Consider the following 15,759-nt stretch of genomic DNA (forward strand, 5'->3'; position numbering starts at 1 on the left):
CTTCATTTTGAAAACTGGGCCATTCTAGGTGTAATAAAGGGCAGAAAAGTAACATTCACGATGCTTCCTCCACTTGAGAGTGGTAGCAAAACATTAATCAAATGTTGTTTTTTTCAAACCCTTTCTAGCCAGCCCTTTATTCCTAGTCCTGTTTCATGAATCTTCATTGACTAACTGATGTCTTCTTGCATATTTTGCATTAAAAAGTAAAACAAATGCTCAGTTGTTTTCAATAAAGTGTGGGTTTGGGCTAGTTAGTAATCCATTCTTGACAACAACGTGCGCAAAAAACAACTCATTGCAGTGAGTGCTTCTCGCTCTTCCTCAACATCAGCAGGGAATGAGTGTCAAGTATGGTTTTCATGACATTCCTCCCACAAAGTGCTTTAATTCATGGCTCTACTATAAATTTTGGCACGGCTTGCATCCCTAACCTCAAAGGCAATCCATAAAGGACATCATCATCAGCATGACTACGCCCACTGCAGGGCAAAGGCCTCTCCCATGTCTCTTCAAATAACCCTGTCCTTTGCCAGTTGCGACCACCGTATGCCCGCTATCTTTTCAGTCTCATCCATCCACCTAACATTCTGCCGCCCCCAGCTACGCTTGCCTTCTCTTCGAATCCACTCCGTTACACTTAAGGACCAGCGGTTATTTTTTCTTCGCATTACATGCACTGCCCAAGTCCACTTCTTCCTCTTGATTTCAAATAGGATGTCATTAACCCATGTTTGTTCTCTCACCCACTCTGCCCGCTTCTGATCTCTTAATGCTACACCTATTATTTTTATTTCCATAGCTCGCTGCGTTGTCCTTAACTTAAGATGAACCCTCTTTGTTAGCCTCCACGTTTCTGCTCTATAGGTGAGTACCGGTAAGATACAGCTGTTATGTACTTTTCTCTTGAGGGATATTGGTAAACTGCCATTCATGATCTGAGAGAACCTGCCATATGCGCTCCGCCCCATGCTTATTCCTCTAGTTATTTCCCTCCCTCTCATGATTCAGATCAGCGGTCACTACCTGCCCTACACTTTTCTTCGAATAGTGGTATACCTAAATATTGCCTAATAGTGATATATCTGTGGGTACATTGCTTTTGATTACTATGGGTGCCGAATCTAACAATGTAATTTTATGATAAATTGTATTTTGACGAAACCATGATAAACCAGTTCAAATTCTACAACTGTTGCTTTGCTTTTGAAGGCAAGAAATTATACTACTTGCAGTTACAATTCAGCATTTCCCCTACGTCTATCTTTCCACACGAAACTAGACATTAGAGCCTAGCATTATTCTTGAAGCATCAGCATCATGGTAAAAGGAAGTGCTGAGGCAACATACAGTGCCTAATCTGCAACAAATTTGGTAAGACTAAAAATAAGCTGTCTAAAATGTTAAAAATTCTTAAAAACTGCAATGGCACCAACCTTGCACCAACAGAAGCAGTGCAGATATATGCACCAAATGGTGGGCCACCAGCCATTGCAATACATCTGACCACGCCAGTGGCAACTATCCATTGTTAACACTATGAAGACAAAATCAAGGTGGCTGAGGAAACAGCACACTGCTTCCAGGGGATTTCGCTCTCTGCGCTGCATGAAAAATTAAACTGAAACTAGAAAGATAGGACAACTGCCCATTTCCAGTAAGGGTGAGGCATTTGAAGGACCCCATTGCAAGAGAAACGTGTAACGATGGCAGCCTGACATACACATACGGACATCTGATGCATAAACAACAACAAAAAAAGATTTGGCACCAATGGGAAACGGTGTAGAAAGTGTGGTGGCACAGTTGGCGCATTTGTTACTTGCAAGGCACCAGACAGGAAAGCATGAATATGATTTGTTCATGCAAACTGAAGAAACGCACAGACGAAGGATTGGGTAAAACAAACATGATGCCTCTATGCTTGCTCCCTGTTCTGTCTCCTTGTGCAGTTAGTTTGTACAGCCAGGTCACATTCCAGCCGTGTACCAGTTGGTCCACCAAAACGTGCTACTGGAAAGCATACGGGGCAGTCGCACTGCTCTTGCCTACAATGAGAGGCCTGTAGCATCGGCATTAGCTCCCACTAGAAAAAAAATCACAGAGGCAGCACTGTTGCAATGTGCAGCTTTGTTAATTAATGTGAATTATTTTCTACATTTAGTGGCAGAACAGACTGATATGATGATATGAAAAGGGAGTCCACTAAAGCAGTTGATCAGCGTGTAATGGGATAAAATTCCCACGGATGACTACTCTTGGATGAAGGTTGGTAAATTCACTTCCAACTTCCGTGCAACATCGGTTGTCTATAACAAATGATTGCTTTAGCTGTGGCCACACATCACTGCCATGCTGCAAAAGAGCTTCATCTTAATGAAAAGTAGGGAATTTTCATTTTACATTGGGGCAGTTAAACTACAGTTAAACTATGCATGGCTGCCTTGTGTGCAGCAACTGGTTTCTTCCCCCACATTGCATTCAAGGAATACATACCAACGGTCCACCCGGTTAAATGCTCACCACCTTTCTCGAAGCGCTAGCTAGGTATACCCATGGCGTAGGTGAGTCCATGAGCCGAAGGTGCGAGTACAATCGCTGTGCAGCGAGATTATTACGGCACACACAGAGAGAGGTTGCTCACCCATTGCTGCAGTGCCGCATGTCTGCCACAACGTTGTCGCGCTAACGCATGCAGCCCACATCTCTCCCTCATCACTGTCACGTAACGCAAAGCGCGACTGAGGCATCCACTGACCCAGGGAGCCAGTTATGCGCCCTTCCTTTCCTCAAAATCATTGGAATACAGAACGTTGTCAACGCCGACGGCTTCAGTGCCGCGTTTCTGCCACAACGTTGTCAAAGCCAATGCACGCAGCGCACATCTGTCGACTGCCGCCGCATAGCCGTAGCTTAATTAAAGCACGACTAGGTAAGGTGTCCAGGGGGCCAGTTATGCGCGCTGTTGTTGTTGTTGCCTTGGTGGCATGGCACATACCCACGACGGGGGATTGGCCAGGGTTCAGTGAGGAGAGCCGAATGAAGGCAAATTGGTGCCAAGCTAATGGATTACCTTTTGGTGCCAAGCTAATGATTAACTTTGGGTACGTATTGCAAGGAATTAAATATGGAATTTAAAGAAATAACGGGAAGAAATGAATGAAAAAAAAAACGGCATAAAGATTAGAGAATTGAATACCAGAAAAAATTCTGAATGATTTTGCAATGCGGACATTTTGGGTACCATTAGCAAGGGAACCTGCCGGTAGCAATTATGTAATTGTGGAGGAAATCGCAAACTTGATGCAATGCGGAACCTCTGGCGCTAGCACCGAAGGAGAGAGGAAGCGGAACCGACAAAGTGAGTCCCATTCGAGAAATTGGAATTTCGAGATACGTCCTTCTCTGAAGTGCAAACCTCCGGCAATAGAGTAGGAAATGCTCCAGTGTTTCCACCTCTCCACAAATCGCACAAAGGTTTGAGGGACTGAACCCGCATCTGCATAAATAAAGATTTAAGCGGGGAATTCTGCACTGCAGGAGTGTCATTGCAACCTCACACTGCCGGGATATACAAGCACGAACCTTCCATGGGTACGTGAGATGGTGGTAGTCAATAGTAGACAGCAAGGGATCGTTGCACATAGTGGTAATATGCTGATAGCGTTTAAAGCGAGACATTCCGAAAAGGATCAGATTAGGGCCGTTACAGGCGACCGGTGCATTGAGAGCAGATTTTGCTAAAAAGTCTGCTGCATCGTTTTGAGAAATACCGCAGTGACCTGGGATCCAGACGAAGCGCACCGCTTTCACCCATCCAGGAATGAAATACTTCAATGAGCGGCTCAATAGATCGTCCCATTCAGAATCCAGCGCCAACAACACAGAGAGGCAATCTGACAGGAAGATCACCTGGGAGACACTGGGGGGAATCTTTAAAGCAGCCAGCCCAAGAGCCATAAACTCCGCTAGAAATACGGGAGTGTAATCCGGGACTCGAAGTGAATAACTCCAAGAGAGATCCTCAGAAAAAATGCCAACGGCTGCGTTCTGGCCAGCCCCGGACGCATCTGTAGCAATCACACTGTGGTGGGGGAAAGAGTCAAGGTGTTCTGAGAGGAGACTAAGTAGGGTCCTGGACGGCAGATGCTTTGCATTAGGTGGGAAATATATAATCAAAAGCAATATCCACAGGGGACGTTGCAGAACCTACTCTACACACAGAACTGAGATCTATACCAATGACCGATAAAAGGTTTTGAGTAAAAATGAGCTGAGGGAGGCGAAACCTTGGCCAATGATGACTAAAGAAGAGAGCCGGGTGGGAAACAAAAATAGGTGTAGCCACACCAGAAGCAGACTCAAATGCCCGTAAGAAAGTCCTGACAGTTAATAGCTGAAAACGAGAGTTAAGGTCGGGAATACGAGCCTCCAGGTACAGAACTGCGGTGGAAACTGACTGAGGGAGGCCAAGGCAGAGGCGCAGGGCTCGCGTTTCCTTTGCTTTCGAAGCTCCCGCTCTTCATCGGTTTCGGCGCAGCTCTGGAGTGGCTGAAGGTGAAAGCGACGGGGTCGGCGAAACTCGCAAAATATGGCGCAGTAAAGCTTTCGCTTTAAAAGGAAGGGGATTTCAAGCGTCGAGCCACCGACGTCGGATCGTAGCATGGGTAGCGATGCCAGGCGACTACATTTTCAAGGCGGTAGGAGGGGTACTGAATGCAGTGAATGCTCGTTTATGTAGAGTTCAATTCGCTCGTCAAAATCTCGCGGATGTTGGGTACGCCGAAAAAAAGAAGAAAGGCTTGATGAAGGTCGACGCACCCAAGAAGTTTCATAAAGTATCTATCATATAGGAGGTATTCACATGACGTCATCCGCAAGGGGCGCTAGCGGCCGGCGCGGCATTCGCCATGTTGGTGGTCGCGCGCGCGGCCGCCGCAGCCAGCCGCAGCGTTTGAATAGCTGGTGATGGGTGAAATGTGAGTGTATTTCGCGTCTCGCCGCACGTAATTTCTGTCCGACCCGTGCCGCCGCGTGACTGAGTGAATACTCCGTGAACTGTGCGAAATAGAAAAGAGCGGGCACGCTCAGAAGGTTCTACTTTGTGAAAAGGTCGACACCCCCCCCCAGGAATGCGGAGGCACCGGCATGGTGTGCGACGTATACAAGACTGCTGCCGCGTGTTGAATTCACCGGCATCGAGGCCCACCTTGTGCACGGCTTAAGTGTGCTGGCAGGCCAAGGAATTAAAGGATATAAACCTATGAGAGGGTGCAATTACTTGACAAGCGGGTGAGTCTAAGAGCCGTGCTGTGGGTGCCGACGTCCGCGGTGCCGACGGCCGAAGTGCCGTTTTTGAAGAGGTGAGTAATTCGAAGGGTCTGTTCACTTAGCTGTAGCTTAACTTGTCATCTCTACCTGCTGAAAGTGACGTGTTACAACTGAATCTAGCGGAATGGCTGCACACTGCGTTGCTGCGAAAACGGTCTTGTGCATACGAAGCAGCGCTACGTAGCTACAGTCAAAACTGCAAAACATTCTCGCTGTGTCTGCCGTTCGTGCTGCGAGCGCATGACAGTATTTGTTTGGCCGTTCTGTCGGGTAAATAAGGCAGCTATGACGCTTTGCCTTTTTGCTGAAAGACCATACGTCTGAGAAGCGTCAGCAGTTCGCGGACTACAGCTAGGCGCTTGAATTATCAATTTCTGCGGTGGCAGTTCTGGAATTTCGGTAATTAATCATGCTGTTTATCCACCATGTGCCCTGCATGACTAGCTGACAGTTATCAATTGATATTAAAAGCTGCAAGTCGTGTACGTTCTTGCGTGCAGCCAGCCAGTTTTGCTGCCGAGTTGAAGCAGCTCGGTTATATCACGGCACAGAAGAATTCTGCTGCAAACTTCATGCACAATACGCGCTCCACAAGGATAAGTGGTCGCTGACGTATTCAACAACGTACAAATATGTTACGGATCACTAACAGTTCAGGCCGGGTACCTTACGGCGCACCGTGACACTGCGCGAGCTGGCCTGAAACGACCGCAAACATGGCGCGCCTGCCGCGACGACGCTCGCGCCGTCTGGTAGCGCGGCCTCAGTGAATACCTCCTATACTCTAAAAAAGACATCACTCAGATACATAAATATGACACTAAAACGGCATGTGAGCATAACAGGCACTGCACTACAATACGCTCGGCGGGCACGGCGAAATGCCGCCATGCGTGCACGACGCTGTGTTTTCGTGCCCATTCCATCATTATCAGGCAGACTATGCGCACTGCAGGGCAAAGGCCTCTCCCATATGTCTCTCCAATTATAGAGGTCACCATATGGCAGCACCAGAGTCCACAGTCCAGGAAATGGTCTGGAGTCCGATGGTGGTGGTGACAAATACTTATCATCCATAAACTGTTTGCAGAAAGGTTATTGGCGTCGGACTAGCAACGCATGACAGGCAACGCCGCCCGCGTCCGTTGAACCACGACCTTTTGGGCCTGAGGTCCTGATAGCCGAGCACGGAGAGAGCTGCAGGGAAGGGTGTCGTCAAAACATTTCGCCTCCGATCTCAAAAAGCGCGCAACGAGCGTTTCCGCGAGCGCCAACGCTGAAAATTAAAAAAAAAAAAAAATGTCGTCGGAGGATGGGCGAGTGGATGGGAAAAGCGTGACATTGACGAATGGAAGTTGGAGGATTGGTGGCGGAAATCAAGGGAGGGGTGAATTTGGAGGGGAAAAGGATAGCCAGACTAGACATTCTAAGAGCGAAAGTGAAAGAAAGGGAAAATAAAAATAAATTAACAATGGGGGGAAGTATAGGCTAGGTGGCGAAAGCTACTTCCCGGTACAAAGGGTAAAGCCATTATCATTTATCCATGGTTTACATTTACTCTCAAACCCAGACGTTGCTTGCTCTGCTTGGATCATAGAGTTGCTTGGATAGGTTTTGTTTTTTTACTTTTTCACGTCGCCATCACGCGCGTTTTTTGAGGCAAGCTGGTGAACCGGGCTCAACGGAATATTTTTTGACGGCACCCCTCCCTGCAGCAGGCTTGTCCGAACTGTGGTAAGTACTGCGAAAAAGCGGCGTCGTGCACTCAAGGCGACATTTCGTACTTGTCCGCCTACTCCAAACGAGCATTCAGCCCTGCTCTCACACCCTCTTGCTGTTTGTTGCGATTACTTGTGCGGCATCTTCCTGTGAGTTTATTTTGCGAATTCTTCCACGGAGTACCGTGGTGAGCCCGTTTCCGTGCGCCTGAAAAACACAGTCGCGCATAGTTAATTGCTACCACTGCTTCGGTCGGTCGCCGGTGGCTCTCACGAAAGCACCTTTCTTTTCGTCTTTCACTTTTCCTGAACGCATCTATTTCGTCCTTGACCACTGCTGTTTTGGTAGGAACAATCACTTCTGTGTGTCTTCGGTGTGTGCCGTAAAAATCTTGCTGCACAGCGACTGTGGAAACTATTTCCTTTCTCTCAGCTTCATGGTCTTTGCTTCACAAAAGGTGGGGAGCATTTAACTGGACCGTTTGTATACTTATGTATCCTTGCGGAGTATTGCAGTACGGCGCCAAAAATCTGTTGCGCGCACGAGGTTAACTGTAGGTTGCCCCAATATGAACTGAAACTGATCTACTTTTGATTAAGATGAAGCTCCTCGGCAGAGCTTGGATTTCGCCGTGGACCATCGCGACGAATACAGTAATTTGCTATTGTCAGTTGATGCTGCAGTGAGGTCTTAGAAGCGAATTTACCAGCTTTCAATTGAGACTAGTCATGTTTGTACAAGATATGCTGTGCGAATGTTCATCCCATTACAGGCTAAACAGCTCCTTCAGGGGACTGCCTTTTCTTGAGTCTGTTCCAACGATTATGTTAAACGTCTTGGATAAATGATGCTCATTACTCTGCACAGATATGTGTTACAGTGCTACATATGTGGCCATTAGATTTGTTTTTGGTTCTGAGAAGGACAGTGGCCATGGCTTGAAGTCTTGCTTTGAAAGCTACTTCATTTGCTTTTGAGGAAGTTTTAGGGAAGACTGCAGGTGCGCAGATTTTCTACTGTTTTTGATTGGTGCAATTTCGTTGTCTTGCTTATGCATTATACACCTGTGTGTGCATCAAACTGCAGCTGCCATCGTTATACCTTTTTTTTTTCCTTCCTGTTGCAAAAGGATCCTTCACATGTCCTACGCGTTCTGGGAGTAGACATTTGTTGCATTTTTCTGATTACCAGTGTCCTCGCTTTTAGCTGAATGTGCAGACAAGGATGCCCTGGAAGTAAACGTTCGTCATCTTGGTTCCATCTTCACATTGTTAATAGTGGATAGCTGTTATTGGCCTGCTGCACGGACTGATGGCCCAGCATTTGGTGTGTGTATAAGAGTACTGCACAGGCTGTAATTATTGGCCCGGTCCGGTACCCACTACCCATCTGAGCCGTGCCTGGTTTCTCGAATACATGTCCTGCCCAAGCCGAGGAAGCTCTCACCTATCCGGCCCGGCCCAAAACAACACAAAAGCTGTAAGCACGCTACAGAAGCTCATTTATTGCTGTTGCTATGAATTTCAGTGAAAAATAGACTGTTGTTGTTAGAACAGAGGTCTAAAAATCTCTAGTTTCTGTTTCAGGTTGAGTTGCTTGTTTTTAGTTTTTTGCCCAGAATAAAGTGTAGTGCTTTGAATGCCACACATACCACTCTACTGAAAGTAATGAACTGAAGCTCGTTTTCTGCCTCATAGTTTTATTAAACAACCTCTAACATTGCAATCGGTTTGCCACCAACCCTCAAGAAGTGACGCGAGACCAAAAGACAGCGAGGTGTCCGCTTGTGTCTGTTCAAGCAGCTACTTCTCCCACTTTCGCTTGTCTCAACATTTAGCAAGAAAACAAAAAATGCAGGAACATCAGCTGGGCTCGAGCATATTTTGCTGTTCAGCTGTCATCTTTTACATGTCCCATACTTTGCTGAACCTGAGCGTTAATTCACTCGGATCTTAGACAATTAGTTTAGGTAGCTTTTGTAGAATTAAACGGCACAAAAATTGCAAAAAAAAGAAGAGAAGACTTGACAGACAAAGGAGAGAAGTTTCATAAATATTGTGTCATACATTATGAAGAGTGCTTAGCACGAACACACATAGTGAAAGGAGAGAAATCACACTACATGGGTTCTTTGTGCTAAGCATTTATTCGATGCACCCTCCAAGGCCCAGATTTGCTGGCACGTACAGCCTCCTCTCTGCTGCGGGAAACCTGGAAACAGAAGAAATAACACTACGATTATCAGGAAGTACTCAGCTCTGTAATATCTAGCGCGGAACATTAGAAAGCCAAGGCACTTGCTAGGGAGGAGTTAAGTGTGATGCACTCAGAGCTGAAAATCGAGCACCAAAACAGCGAAGATAGCCTCACAGTTCCTGTTCATCTCAAGCTACATCTAAATGATTGAAGCAAAATGTTTCTTCATTACGTGTGCACGGATGCCGTACTTATGCTTCATGCATTACAATTTTGCAAAGCTATAAAAAAAGTGGCAAGCAACAGTACTGTGTCCGTAGTCTGGAAATAGTTGAAAACTGCTCTAACTATCTTGACCTGCCGTTTCTTAACCCCATGAGAACATAAGAAGTGGGCACTCAGTGAAAGTACCTGTTCACTACACAAGCCTGAGCCTAGCTCAGGCCCATAAGCATACAGGCCCGAGCCTGAGCCTGCAACCCCAAATCCTGGGCCCAGGCCCGGCAAAAACTTGTTGTACCCAGCCCGGCTTGTGGGCTGGGCTCATGCTTTCGGGTAAGCCCATGCGGTGCTCTAGTGTGTATATTTTCACAGTTTTTGTCGGCACGAGGCATGTTGCCACTGCGTTTCTTTTGTAACTGAATTTAGACAGCTTACCTTTAGTGTTATCAATTTTAACATGGACTATGTGCTGTGCTTACTCTGACACTTTTTTTTCCTGTTATGTATTAAAGTGTAACTAGCTTTTTTTTGCCAGCAAAATTGTATAATCACAGTTACTTGGGCCCGTTTTCCAACTTGGGATCCCTTTTGACAACATGTCTTTGGCCGAAAATGGAAGTGGATAAGCCACCAGTGGTTCGGCCAGTTGGGTGTTGCCGAAAGGGTTGCAAGTTGGAATACGGTCCCTGGTCAGTTCTTTCATTCAGAGCAGTGCCACATTTTCATCTGATTGATGTGTGTCAACAGTTGCAAAACATGAGGTAGGACAGGTTTGAGTATCCTTCTGAGACGTGAGCTGACTAGTATTGATGCTTGTTGCATCAGTTTAGTAGCCTGCCCAAGTTCCAAATCTTGGTGTCCTGGAATATTGGGGCCATAGGCGTGCTGTACAGCTAAGATAGTTCTGTGTCAGAGAAGAAGCAGGTCAAAATTCATGGCACCAGTTGTTGGTTGATGGCATTTACCAAGGCTTTGATAGTGCCGCAGGATAGTTTGCGCATTTCCAAACTTATCTTGAGATATTTTTATTCTGTTCCTGTGTTTTAGGCGAAGCTTTCGCGATGAAAATTTGCTTGCCTTCTGTGCAAAATTGACCGTGCTGTATGCAAGGCTGGCTAGGCCAGATGCCAGTCTTCACTGTGTGGCTAGCGACAGCATGATGCACTTTCATGCACACTTGCAGAGACCTATTCTGGCTCTTGCTAAAGGTGGTTTCAGAGCCTTTGATGCTTTCAAGAGCGTTAGTTCTTACTCATCACGTTTTGGGATTTCATGGGGTCTGCTACCACCCTGAGATCACAGCGCCATCTGTGGCAGCAACTAGAAAACAGCACATCTCGCATCTCATTCATATCACTTCTAGTAAACCAAACAGCTTACGCTCGTTACTTCAATGTCTTCCAGACGATGGTGGCCTTTTTATCACTAACAGCAGAGCTGCGTTATGATTTTTTATCAATTAGTATGAGTCGGAAGTGCTCTAGTGGCTTGGAGTTGGCTTGGAAGCAGTTTGACTGCAGTGGTGGCCTTGTGGTTTGAGCTTCCACTTGACTTGTGGGAGGTGCAGGGTTCGATTCCCAGTGCCACCGAGTGCCCACTGATACTACAATGCGTTCAAGCTTTCCCCTGGCCTGGTGCTTGGCTTACTTGGGGTGACATGCTTGGAAAATAGATCTTTGACCCCACCTTGTGTGGATGAAAAACACCTTGCGTCATGGTGCCCTTGTGCCGTTAAAATTTATGAACATCATCGATTCACTCTGCCATTACAGTCTTCGGTCACAGCAATACCATTGCATTAAATTTGCTGCATGCTGCTACAGATTGGTGGCTTTTGATGAAATGGTGCCAAGGCTGCGCCAAAACACTATTCCAACAACCAAGAGCTGTGGAAAATGTGAAGAGGCCAAGGAGACCGGCAAATGTGCACAGGCTACCGCCTAGTGTGCAGAGGCATGAATGGTTCGTTGTCCCGATGAGTGACGAGAAAGATGACCGAAATCGTCCCTCTGTGCTGTCATGATTTTGAAGCAAGTTGTAATGTCTTCCCACATTTTAATAGCCGCTGCTGAGATATCAAGGAGCTCTGGCGACCATTGATCATGCTATATTCTCTCCCTTCCCGAGAGCACAGTTGTTGGAACAGTAGCAGAACAGTGCGTTTGTGGCATTGATGATTTTTTTCCTTCTGCTTATTCTGCTTTCCTGTGTGTCATATTGCAGGCAGAGCAAGCACATTGGTGGGAGATAGAGTACAAGTTGCCTGAGGAAGAGCTTTCTTGGATAACTACTACAAGTCTATGCAGATAGTATCCTCAAGCTTTTGTATCCTTTCAAATGGGACATCCAGTGCTCTGAATTTCTGGTGACGGCGTGCTAAGTTACGCATATCACAACCCATCGGGTTGCGCCAATAACACGGCAGTTCTAGGTCTGGCAGCAACCATGTATGGACTGCAGAGCAATTTTAAGCTTACGTTGACTACCTTGTCTTATATTTTGGTGGCCCTGTTCGTTGCTTTCAGTTTTGGCCGTGTTGTTCAGCAGCATGAACTCACGGATTGAGACTTCTCTGCAGTCAACATCATCAGCAAGTGCCAGCTGCTTCTATAATAAACAGTGTTTTAAAAATATGAGGCTGGGAAGAACACATTGTTCTCACATTGCCTTATATACCTAATCAGTGACGAGTGCCAGCAGACATTTAGCCCGGGGACCTTCTTAGCTTGGCAGAACTGATGTTTGCTTTTAATGCATTCGCATTAGAAGCATCTGTGCAGCGTAAATGGTGACCGGTGGCGCGTGTTGCAAACCTTGTGATGTTTTCACAACTTGCCCACCGTGGCAGGTGGCAGCTAAATAAATGAACGGTCATGAGAGGTTGCTCGGAAAGAGCAACATTGGTATCACAAGCCCCACCGGTGGCTAAGCTTGGAACAGCCACCTGTCGTTGTAGCGGCGCACCACTTAACTGCTGCTCCACTGTGCCAGGAGTGGAATGAGGACTCCCAGTGATCTATGAATGTAAAGTAAAGGATGACCAATTCCACATGTACCAGCAGCAACAGAAAATATGAATGCATTCAAACGACCTGCCGAGGCTCGCCTAAGAGTTCTTATTTTTTTGTCTATATGCATTACCTTCCGATCTTATTCTCACGTAGAGTGATGTAGTGAGCTCGTCATGGTGTTCGCTACCACCAGGAGCACCTTTACTATAAAAGAATCAAAAGGCAACTGTTGCGGCATGTGTCATGCCATTCTTGATCCACTGGGCTGCCTTAAAGGATTTTATAGAGGCACTAAAACAGACTTTCATGCATGGAAATAAAACCATTTTATACTATGATAAAGTATGTTCCCACTTCACTAACAGAATCATCCCTATCTGGTCCCAATGCATTTATGCATCTTAGTTAGCACTACTTTTCTGCAAACATATCTGTTCCTACCCAAGTCTCTTGAGGTTAACTAATCTGTCCTTGAAGTCAGCACTGGGCTGCCAGATTATGACTGTTGAATCTAAAGAGCATATAGGCACCTCCTTAAGGAGAATTTGAGTGTTTTAAGTGCTTATTGTCTTGCTTTACTTGATTTTGCAGGTTGGTGTAAGCCAGGTACAACAAGCTGCCAAGAATGAACCCTTCAAACTGCTTCCAACCTTTACTTTCCAAATGCCTCACTCTTCAAAGCCTATAAATTTACATACACAATAGTAGTATTGTCTGGTGTGTGGACACGTATAAGACCATGAGTGCGACCACATGCCTTTCAAACACGCAGTTGTCTGCTGCATTAATCATCATCATCAGTCTAACTACGACCACTGTACAACAAGGCCCCTCCTGTATACCTTCAATTAACCCTGCCTTGTCTCAGCTGCAGCCACCTTATGCCCATAAACTTCCTAATCTCATCTGGCCCCCTGCTATGCTGCTACTCCGTTACCTTAACCGATTCACTTCCAAAGAAGGCAATTCACCGTCCTTGCTTAAAATAATTGCTTTATATATGTATCAGCAAATGGCTCTATATGCTTAACTGCTAATTTTTGGACAGTAGCTTTCGTGCCAGATGACTAGTTGCTCACCAGTTTTGAAAATATGTTGCAGGAAAAAATTTTTTTCTTTCTCGCCGCTTCTTTTGAGCACAACCATGGTGTCGCGGGAAGGCTGACGTTTCAAGGGTGCTAAAAGCCATGTGCTGCTTCCTGGCAGTGAGGGGGATGCACACTGCAAATACCCTAAACTTTTAGATGAATGTGAAAGCAGTGAGTGTGACTGGATCCACAGGGTGAAGATTATGTGCTCAGACTGTGAGCCTGGAACTTCCGACATAGCTTGAACTCCGGCTTGGAAATCCGAAAGTGTGCAAGGAAATATTCGTCATTGTGATGAAATACTGTGCTTTCTTTCAGTTCGTAATTATGGGTACCAGTATTATGAGGACAAAGAGTACAGCTTGCCCGAGGGAAAATCTCCGAAGGCAACGTACTGCTGCAGCCTGTTGAGACTGTCACCTTCATGCATATATCTTTTAAAACAGCATGTTCAGTGATCTGCATATGCAAAGTTGGGTGCATGAGAACCCATCCGGTTGTGCCAAGAGAACTAGCTAGACTAGGCGAGCTGAAATTAAGAGAAACGTAAAAGATACATAAGTGACATTGCATTTCTGCCAGTAGGAAACATTCTTTTCTAAAACTTGTACTGAAATTTAGTAGCACAATGTTGGTCGCACTTCTATTTTCCAGCCCACATGCTTTTAAATTTTGGGCCTGCAAAAGAAGGCATTAGGACGTGTAGTTAGATGTACTTTTTGTGCTTTGTGCACTGTCATTTATACAAAGGCACATAAGCCCCGCTGCATGAGGTATTGTGTTTTCTAGGCGTGAGCCTTACTTGCCCCATTAAGCAAAAATCCGCACGCACGTGATAATACTCAGTGGTACCCATAACGGATGGCACCCTCATGCAGACAGTCGGCACATCCGAATGCAACCTCGCAGGTGCCGGTCGCATTAATGATTAGTCGTGCGAGGTTGCTGGGAAAGAGCAACCTGGATTGCGCAAATGCCATCGATGGCAGCACCTGCCATCGATGCCATTCCAGGGCAGTGGCACACTACTTAACCACTGCACCAGGAGTGGTACGAGGACTCCCAGGGATCTGTGAATCTAAAGTAAAGAATGACCAATTCTCCATACGTGGGTATTAACCCGTTAGCTATCAAGTCATACCTTTAGGGCAGATCAGCACACAGATCAGAAGGGGTGTGGCAGCGTCGCTGTGGCAGCCACCTAGCAGAGGTACAATTGCCAAAAGTGTGGCATCAGGTTGCATCACGCGGCAGCGCATGTTGACTGCGTTTACAAAATGAGCGAGCGGCCTTGCACCTTCTCACATGTAAGCAGTCGTAAGTGTCTCTGCCAACTTTTTTTTCTTGTAGTGATGCTTCTTTGCTCTTCGTCACTTTGCAGGCCAGTATTCATAAGTCAAGATGGACAAGTTGACAGAGGAAGAAAGCTCCGATACCACATCCACCAACCTGCCCTGACTTCACTGCTTCGTGCATTAATTTGGCCAGAAATTGTTTTGCTGGAATTGCTTAAATTGCAGGAATTTACTAATAAGGAAAGGGGGCACTGTCATAAAAACGAAATTTTGTTTATTGAGCCCATTTTAGAAACACTTGATGAGTTCTTTTTTTTGGGGGGAATGACAACCGGCAGTCCGACTGGAGGCAGGCAGAGGTCAGAAAAGGGGAGGGGAGGGAATAAAGGGTGTGGCAGTGAAGCAGCATTTTCGGTGGTCACTGCTAATACTTAGGAGGTACTTGGTTCTTGTTTTTTTGGCTCGAGAGCTGCAGGGCCGGAATACATGGAGCGTTTTTACCGCGGCGAGTCGTCGATTTTCGCCCGACGGCGCAAATTTGACGCCCGGCGTCGAGAAAAACGCCCGCCGCCGCCGATCAGGACCGGCTTGATTTTGACGCGCGGCGTCCGGTGAGACCGGAAGCGGCGGCTGAAGCGAGCCAATAGCAGCGCAGAGAGCCCGCTCTTCCGGTCCTCTGCCTGCCGCCGCCAACATGGCCGCCTTGGCCGTCGAGCTAGGCCGTGTTTTTAGCACGGAAATGTTGTTATTGTGAAAATAAACGCTTCATCAGACTTGAAATGTCGCTTTTTTTGGAGAACACGGCCGAATCTTGGATCGGAATGCCTGCGCTCCCTCCCTGAAGCGAATGTGTTGAAGAAAACCGCAGCCGCTGGCAAGGGCGTCCGCAGAACATTT

The 15,759-nt window shown here is 46.5% G+C and overlaps 1 long non-coding RNA gene across 1 annotated transcript; it reads right to left on the minus strand.

The window, feature by feature from the left end:
• Positions 1-9,177: 9,177 nt before the first annotated feature.
• On the minus strand, positions 9,178-15,729 carry LOC149329234 (uncharacterized). The gene is made up of 2 exons (XR_016285554.1): positions 14,709-15,729; positions 9,178-9,261 (listed from the first exon to the last, which is right to left on the minus strand). It is a non-coding gene; the product is annotated as an uncharacterized LOC149329234 (long non-coding RNA).
• Positions 15,730-15,759: the final 30 nt, after the last annotated feature.

The sequence above is a fragment of the Amblyomma mixtum genome, chromosome 9, assembly GCF_055824585.1.
Source record: "Amblyomma mixtum isolate Tamu chromosome 9, ASM5582458v1, whole genome shotgun sequence".
Classification (NCBI taxonomy): domain Eukaryota; kingdom Metazoa; phylum Arthropoda; class Arachnida; order Ixodida; family Ixodidae; genus Amblyomma; species Amblyomma mixtum.